The 9594-nt window shown below is 42.7% G+C and overlaps 1 pseudogene; it reads left to right on the forward strand.

Annotated features, from left to right (window-relative positions):
* Positions 1-2142: 2142 nt before the first annotated feature.
* Positions 2143-3154, forward strand: LOC116905854 (annotated as a pseudogene).
* Positions 3155-9594: the final 6440 nt, after the last annotated feature.

The following is a 9594-nucleotide window of genomic DNA, read 5'->3' on the forward strand; positions in this document are numbered from 1 at the left end:
ATGCCCAAATAACACAAACTATTGCCAAGGCTATTGGTTGCTCTCCACAAACTGATGGTAAAGCCCCATTGCAGAACAGAACATCTACGCAACTCACTGAACACGAAGAAGTCAAGCTGGTGTCTACCTAGAGTTTTCACCCCTACAAACCAGTGTTCGTAGTACTAGAAAGTATTCTGCATGATACCAAAGGAGAAAGGTAAGCACCAACCCAGAAACACTTAAATCAACAATGGTAACCTGCCTGCAAGATATGCTGGTATAATGGTGGCACAAAGGTTTTGAAGGTGTAACCAACCAATATCTTATTTTCCTTAAGGTCTACTTCATGAGAGGGAATCCATACCTGCTACAACTCAGATGTCCAAGAACCTGAGATCAGAGAGGCCATGGGCTTGAGGAAAAATCAAAAACTGTTGTTCTGTTAAAGGAACATAGCAAAAATTGATTCCTGGTGATGCTCTGCTATACTCTAGATCAGTATCTTGCTCAGCTGTCATCAGAGAAGCTCCCCCTGCAGCAGATGGGAACAGATTCAGAGACCCACAGCTGGACAATGCACAGAGAGTGAGAGACCTTGGAACACTCAGTCCTGAACGGGACATCTCCATCAAGTCTCTCCCCCTTCAGGGCTCAAGGAAGAAGAAGCAGAAAGAGTGTAATGGAAGGCACCAAAGAAACAAGACTTCCTAAATGCAGCCCAGCCCATGCACATCTGAACTCACAGAGCCGGTGACAGCATGCACAGACCTGTGCAGGTCAACACCAGATGGGGTCCCAGAGATGAGAGGAGACGGGAAACCCCCATCTCTTACCCAGAGACTATCTCCAACTGATAGCTACTTTTTGAATGAAAGATTCGTTTTCTCTAATGAAGTCTCACTGGGGATATAAATCATTCTTAAGGTTTGTACATGCCCAGCAGTAGATGACCAACACAAGACAAACTCAAGGATGTCTTTAGAGGTTTTGTGGGGTTGCTTTTGGTTTTGGTTTTATCTCATAATGTTTTGTCAGGGCCTTTTTTTTCTTTTTCCATTTTTTCTTTTCTATCTTTTTTTTCTCTCTTTCTTCCTTTCGTTTTTTACACTTTGCATGTTCTTTGCATATATAAAATGGCTTCCAGTTTTGTGTTGTTATGGGATTCTTGTTTGTGTGAAGTGTGGGTCTGCTCATCTATATGTGTTTCTTATGCCCTTTCTTTGGCTCTTCTGTTTGCTTTGTTCTCTCCTGATTTGTTTGTATCTTTTTATATATTTATTATTCTGCAGATGTCTGTATTCTAAGGACTTTCTGTCCTTAGAACGGGACTTAAATGTGAGGGAAGGGAGGGTTTGAAGGATGTGGGGAGCTGTAATCAGAATGTATTTTATAAAAAAAAAATCTATTTTCAAAATTTACAACTAGGAAACATTTTATATTTGTATTATACACACAAACACACACACACACACACACACACACACACACACACACGTAGAATCACTTTGTTTCTCATGCTATGAAAACCTGAATATCAAATATTTCTTATTTCTTGCACTAGACGATACACAATAAAATATCAAACTGTCATAATGACACTATAACAGATTATTTTTCTGTACTACTTACTTTGTTAGCACTAAAAATATACTTACATAAACTATGAATTATTTTATTTACTACTGACAAGACAAAAAAAAAAAACATGAGAAAAGAAACAGCCCTATCTGAAGATAAAGGAACTGGGGTCTAGAGAAACTAGGTCATGGTCACAGAACTAGAACAGCAACCCAGTCTTCTGAATGTTAATCTTCAATGTCCTAGTTGGGGTTTCTATAAAACACCATGACCATAATAAGCAAATTAGGAAGGAAAGAGTTTACATTGCTTACTCGTCCACATCATAGTCTGTGATCAAAAGAAGTCAGGACAGGAACTCAAGCCAGGAACGAAAGCAGAAGCTGTGAGACGGTGCTGGCCACCAGCTTGCTCAGCCTGCCTTCTTACATCATCTAGGGCCACCATGAACTAAAACCACCACATCAATCTTCAACCAACAAAATACACAACATATTTGCCCATGAGAAAAATCTTTATAGAGGCATTTTCTCAATTAAGAGTCCCACTTCCCGGAGCCATGGTAGGGCAGAGGTTGAGAAGATGGGACTGAGGGGTTGGGTGCAAGGCTGGTACTGCAGTCAGGCGTGGGTGCCTTCCTTGGGTGGCGGCTACCGGGAGCTCTCTGCAACCGAAGCCCCGTGACTGCTCAGATGCAGGTTTAACTTATTTCTTCAGCAAAAATGTGGACTTAGAAAAGCACCGAGGAAGGTTGAACCTTGAAGATCAGACACAAGGTCAAGGGAAGAAGCATATAAGAGAAGTGCCTTGATCCTGCCCCTGGAGGAAACAGCCTTTTATCCTTCCCCCTCCTAAGAACTCTGTCGGGAAGCCCTTTCTCTTCACCCTTGGGTTCACAGGCTGTGCATTGGGGTCAGCTGCTATTTGGCAGCATGAATCACTGAAATCCGGGGTTCAGAGTTATTTTGATGGCATAAAATCTAACTGGTTGGATAGCATAAGGCCACAAAAGGAAGGAAACCTCAGAAAGGAGATTAACAAGTAGTGGAATAGCCGACATGATGGCCAGCAGACGGCGACAGGCATCATAGCTGCAAATGTCCTCATATTCTGCTTGTGGAAAGTGTCATCCCTGCATCGAACCATGATCTCTACATCCAACCCAGCATCAAAAGTTCTCTGTTCTCCAATGTCGCTGTCAATGTCCGGTCATGTCTCCTTACACACATGGCAGCAAATCTGTATGTTTTGTGGAGCTTCTCGTCTAGTTACACAGGAAGATACAGACCTTCAGTTGGTGCAGCGGGAGCAATCACGACTGTGCTTGCAGCCATCTGCACCAAGATCCCAGAGGGGAGGCTCACAATCATCTTCCTCCCCGTTTTCACCTTCACAGCGGGCAACGCCTTAAAAGTCATAATTACCATGGATACAGCTAGGATGATCCTGGGATGGAAATTTTGGGGGAGCTCTCTTTAGTTTATGGTATATCACTTACGGACATGAGCTCATTTGGAAGAATAGGGAGGCTCTAGTGAAAATCTGGCATGAAATAAGGACTGATGGCCCCAAGAAAGGAGGTGGCTCTAAGTGAAGCAAAGCTGGCCGGCATGGTGGCGTGGTGGTGCATCTGATTTTTGTATCGGCTACCCCAAGTGATTTAAATGTCCTCAGTACATGTCTCCTTAGCAAATTATGGCGAACTTGTGAAATAAATGTTTATATCTCTTAAAAAAAAAGAGTCCCACTTCCCAAATGCCTCTAGCTTGTGTCAGAGGTAAAACTAACCAACACATTCAGCTATGAGGACTCAGCTTTCAGATATGGCTTCCTTTATACCACCCACCTAGTTTTGATTCATACACTAGGAAAAATGTTCATGAAGCACCAGGGCCATGACTGCAGCTGCAGTAGGTCTGTATATCTTCCATTAAAGGAGCCAGATACCTGACCAGGAAATGGTTTAAATCAGTTATCTACCGTAGCCCTCCAAGCACCCTTTTGGTTTCTGTCTCAATGGTACCAAGGGTATTTGTAAATATAGTTGTTTCTGTTTTTTTAAAAAAAAAACCATAAGAAAAATAGAGTGTGGGAGTGGAGAGGTGACACCATTGGTAAAGTGCTTGGTTTGTAAGCTTAAGGACCCGAATTCAATCCCAGCATCTACCTAAAAAGTCAAGTCCCTGTGCTGGGAACCTTAAGGCTCTCTAGCCAGACAACGAACGCAGCCTAAATAGCCAGTGCCAGGTCTAAGCAAGAAACCCTGACTGTGAAACAAGATAGGCAGCTCCTAGGGAGTGGAACCCAAGCTCGAGCTCAGGCCTTCATGTGCACACACATCGCACACCTCCTGCACACAGACATGTATTTTAAACACACACACAAAGCAGGAAAGAGGGATTCTTCACCCTTGTAAAACTTTACAGGATAATTCTGATAGAGAAGCAAAATAGGAGCAGTACTCATTCTGGATGCTCTTCTGAGGGCTTACAGGAAAAAATATCCCTAGTGGTTCCAAGAACCAGCCACAGCCCAGACTTATGAATACCTATTCTTTTATTCAGCCACTTAGAGAAGCGCAGGGAGTTTTAATAGAGAGAGCCAGACATTCTTCACTGAAAAGCGTACTTCAGGGCATCTAATGAAGGACAAGCTGCTTCAAATATTTAGAGCTGAGCTAAGACACAAAACCCACAACAAGGAGTCCATCAGATGCATCTTCATTTTTCTGTGGTGAGAAACAACAGAGAGCAGGAAGTAGTTTTCGATTAGCCAGAGGTGCAATACATGCCTAAGCCCTTAGTAATCATCATTTCAGAAGTAAATAGGATTTGCCTTAATTGACAAGATCTCATAAAGCCTGTTTGGAATCGAAGCCACAATATATGGATGAAGCCACCTTCAAGTGTCTGGGGTGATTTGAATGAGAATGTCCCTGCCTCATAGGCTTATATATTTGCATGCTTAGTCCCCAGCTGACTGTTTGGAAGGATTTGGGGTATGGCTTTGTTGAAGGAGGTGTGCCACTGGAGGTGGACTTTGAGGTTTCAAAAGTCCACACCAGGTCCAGTCTCCCCATCCCCTCTCTCTCTCTCTTGCTGCTGCTGCTGCTGCTGCTGCTGCTGCTGCTGCTGCTGCTGCTGCGCTGCTGCTGCATGAAGATCTAGATGTAAAGTCTCAGCTAGTATTCTAGCACCATGCCTGCCTGCATGCCACCATGCTCCCTGCCACGATGATCATGGACTGGTCCTCTGAAACTGTAAGCATGACCCAATCAAATGCCTTAGTTTATAAAAGTTCCTCTCAGCAATAGAATACAAACTAAGTGTCTCTCTACCATCCTGGACTGGTACACAGAGACTAAGTCACAAATAGTGGTTATGGGAGCTTGCTGGAGGCAAAAATCACGCTAAGGTAGAGAAGGGGAAAGGGAAGGAAGGAGTCCGAGCGAGTTAGAAAAAGAGCAGGTCCATTGATCCTAAGGAAGCCTTCCTCGTTCCCCAGGAAATATTCAATAGTGGATTAACAGAGGCAGAGAAGTTACGCAGAAGACCAAATGTCAACACCACACTGCCTCTGAGCCCTCCTGGCTTAAATCACCAGAGCAGAGAAAACCTTCTAATCCATCATCCATCTACCTCTACTCACCGAGCAAACAGGAGTGTGTCCAATCAGGATCTCCTTTCTAAAAGCATCGAGACACATAAACTTCTCGGCAAGTTGTCATAACATAACCAGCATTTCCATAATAAACATTGCCTGTTGACTCTGCAGATTTTCCATGGGCAAGACACGTTTTACAGAGGACTACCTTACAGCTGCTTAATGTGTCCTTTCAGGTTCTTCTGTTCACAACTGATTTCTGATTTCAGAGAGAGAGAGAGAGAGAGAGAGAGAGAGAGAGAGAGAGAGAGAGAGAGAGGGAGAGAGAGAGAGAGAAAAGCACTTGGCCCCCTCAAAGAAATGTTTCTCTGCGAGCCTAATAAGAATAGATGTAGGGGAAGGTGGCTGTCTTTGGCAACAGCATTACGGAGTCAATGACAATCTTTTCATTTGAGGACCTCACAATAAAATCCTGGGGCAGGGGTTGTCAGTAGTAGAATGTTTACAGGTACAATAAAGAGAATTAAAGCAAATGAAGAAACTCGATCCTCTGCCTGGGTTTTTCTGCCCTGAGCCCTCAGCACCAAGGCCACTACTTTCAGTTCTGAGCCACTTAATGTATTCTAAGCCACACTTCCGATGAACACGCTCACTATATCCTGATTGATGTGGTTTAGACGTTATCCGACAGCTTATCGCTAATGAGAATAAAGAGACGAGCAGCAGATGTCTGCACACACATTGTCCAGTTTTCAAACATGTGCTGTCACATTTCCAGTTAAATCACTATTCAGTGTTCACATTATAAGAAATATGAGAATGTTATGCATAGTTCAGATAGACACCATGATCCCAACTCGTTCCCCTGAGAATTTTATATAATACCTGGAAAATAATTTTAGTTACTTTAGGTTTTCTGAAAGTATCTACCATACAGTTCCCCCCATATGCTCCAACCATGAGGAAATATTCTTCTCAATATCAAATGTATCAAGTAATCTATATGTTCTCTTCATATATGGTGAGATGGGGTTTAAACAGGAAGTAGGCTCCCAAAAGATATTGGGTATTTAAGGCTCGCTTCCCAAGTTGAGGTACTGTTGGGTGGTCACTTGATCATAGGGTGACACACTCATCAACGGCTTAAACTGTTGATGAGTTCCTAGGTGAATAGGTTAGAAGAGGTGGGGTCTAGTTAGAGGAAGTGGGTCATGGGTGCTTACCATTGAAGGCAATACCTCGAACCATTTCCAATCGCTCATGTTCTCTCCCTGCCACCCTGAGATGAAGAGCTTCCTTGCCCTCCCAGCAAGGATGATCTATTTCAATGCAGGCATGAGAGCAATGGAGGTAGCCATCATGGACTAAAACTTCTAAAGCCAAACAGACCTTTCTTTCTTTGTTGATTTTCCTAGGTATATTGGCAAAAGTTGACAGACACATGCACCACTAATTTAATGTTTCTTCTTTCATGTAAACTGTTTTTTTCTTTGGGGAAAAGCTCACAGCATCCTGAGACAGTATTTTGCCTCTTTGAAAATTTACATCTTTAAAATTCACCAGATTGGGCACCGTGTGACTCTTTAAATATGAATACATATTTGGTTCTTTATTTCTAATCAGTTTTCTTTTAAAATCATGTTTGGTTTTCTCCCCTTTTTTTCCTTGTGTCTTTTGCAAACTTCTCATTCAGTTCACCGAACATTTATTTAAGTTGATATTCTAAACCTTCAAATGAATTGTTAAGAAAAGGGGGGAGGGGAAAGGGGAAATAGGAGAGACGGGAAGAGGATGGAAGTCAGGATAGGACTTCAAGCAGGGCTTGAACCTGGAATCAGGAGCTGATGCAGAGGCCACGGAGGAGTGCTGCTTACTGGCTTGCTCCCCATGGCTTGCTTAGCCCGTTGTCTTATAGAATTCAGGATCATCAGCCTAAGTCATGCCACCTACACTGGGCTGGGCCCCCCTACATCAGTTACTCATCAAGAAAACACCCCACTGGCACACCTACAACCCAGTCTCATGGAGCATTTTCTCTGTTGAGGATCCCTCTTCTCAGATGACTCTAGCTTGGGCTAAGTTGACATAAAACCAGCCAGCACACTGCATGTGTACCTGAGGCTCTTAAGCAATATATCACAGAGGTAATTGTCCATTCATGTCTACTGATATATTGTGCACAATAACCAAGTTACAAAATTGGCCTTGGTGTCCATTAATGAATGCACGGACAAAGAAAAATTTTGGTTTGTCTATATAATGGAGTTCTATTTAGCCATGATAAAGAATAAAATTGTGCTATCTAAAGGAAAATCAGTGCAACTAGAAATGATCATATTTTAAAAATTGAGACTCAGAAAGACAAATATGTCATGTTCTGTCTCAGTTTTGAGTCTGAGATGTTTTTACATGTAGGTACATGTAATCATATGGTATCTAGGACATGAAAATAGAAGCGGGACTCTCTGGGAGGAATGACTTTGAAAAAGGGAGTGGGGATGTAAACGTGGTTAAATTACATGATGTCCAAATATAAAAATGTATCCGAAAAACCCATCACTATGTATAATGACTATACAGTAATTAGGTCATGCGAGCATGCCCTTGGGAGACAGAAAAGTAGTACTTATGAGACCATGAATTCGTTTTTAGAAATCAAAAGAGCAATATCTGCCCCTCTTGCCAATTCTGGCTAGCATCATACAGAAGCCTGGAGAGTGGGGCAGAGTGTTCTGGACTGTGATATAAAAATGTAAACCAAATAAACCCTTTCCTCCTCAACTTGTTTTAGTCATAGTATTTCTTCATAGCAATAGTATCACTAACTGTGGCAGGCAGAAACAGTATAGCTAGGTCATACGGTAATTCTAGCTTCAGGGTTTGTTTGTTTGTTAATTTGTTTTGAGAGTCTTTTATGCTTGTTGACATTCTCACCAGCAATGTATAGGTTCTTTCCCTTCTCATCCTTGCAAACATTTATTGACACCTCTTAACATTGCCATCTGGAAGATCACATTTTCACACCAAACGTGGGTCCTTTGGACACATTCTCTTTCATAGCAATAGCTAACAATCAGCAAGGCCAGGAAACCACCTCAAGCCTAACTGTACCGTGGCACTGCCTACAGTTCCAGCCCAGCAGCTGGTGGTGCTGACTCCTCGATATAACTCATCTGCATATCTGTACCGACCAGGATGACTCAGGGAAGTTGAAACATTTTTAAATGCACACCCATCTCCATATCCAATCTGAACTGTCCAGCACATTCTTTTATTGTCTCACTGTGGAGCATGTGAGGAATGGCAATTATGAGATTTTGAAAACTCCACTGGCACCATGAGAATGAAATTTATCTTCCAAACAAAGAAGGCACACTTGGTTATGCATACAAATAAAACCTGCACAAAAGCCTGGGCTAGCTAGCATTTTTCTCCTTGGTAGAGTGTCTGTCTTTCAGAAGTGAAATTTATTTCAAGAGGTAGCATACTCTGAAACTCTGCTCTTTGTTGGAAATAGCCTGAGCCCTGCGAAGGAGCAGATAGGGCGACGTGAGGTTAAGAATTACTCAGGCTTGTCAGAATAATTACAACTGTTTACTCAATGACTACTATATGCTGGGTTCCTCTGCTATGTTATGTCACTCAATCCTCCCCTAAATCTATGAGATAGGTATTGCCATCCTACCTCATTAAAAAAATCACAGAAGCATGAAGAGGTAAATTCCCTTATCCAAGGAATGCGACCATGACTCAGAACTCACAGGCTGCTATGATCCCAAGCTGTGCTCTTTTCTTTTTTCCTCCCCCCCCCCACAGACACACAGAACCTTCTTCTAACATGAACAGGGAGAAGCCTTGGTTGGCATTCCCCGCTGTGGAGTACTGAGCCATGGATTTCTTTTTTTTTTTTTTTATTTTTATTTTTTTTTATTAACTTGAGTATTTCTTATGTACATTTGGCAAACATCCCTTCCTTCCCCCCTTCCTTATGGGTGTTCCCTCCCCACCCTCCCCCATTGCCGCCTCCCCCGACAGTCTAGTTCACTGGGGGTTCAGTCTTAGCAGGACGAGCCATGGATTTCTAAAGTTCACAGATGGTAAGGCGATGCTTATTCTCTGGCTCCTTGCATGGACCAATCTGTAAGATCTTGCAGATGGGGCATCTTTCAGAGTGACTTCTTTATGAAGGAAAGCATTCATAGTTTCCATCATCAGATGTGCTCTCTGGGTTAAGTGGTAAGCTTAAGAAAGAGCTCCCCAGGCTTAAAGGCTGACAGTCACACCGCAGCCCCACTCTCTATTAGGCATGTGACCTTGGGCAAGGTATTTGACTTTCTTGAGTCTTGACAGGGTTATAGGAGTGACCAATTGATCAACCTAGCTAACATACTATTTAGCCCCAAAAGAAATCCAGAAAAGGAGGGCTTGTGG

The sequence above is a fragment of the Rattus rattus genome, chromosome 7 (assembly GCF_011064425.1).
Source record: "Rattus rattus isolate New Zealand chromosome 7, Rrattus_CSIRO_v1, whole genome shotgun sequence".
In the NCBI taxonomy this organism is placed as follows: Eukaryota; Metazoa; Chordata; class Mammalia; order Rodentia; family Muridae; genus Rattus; species Rattus rattus.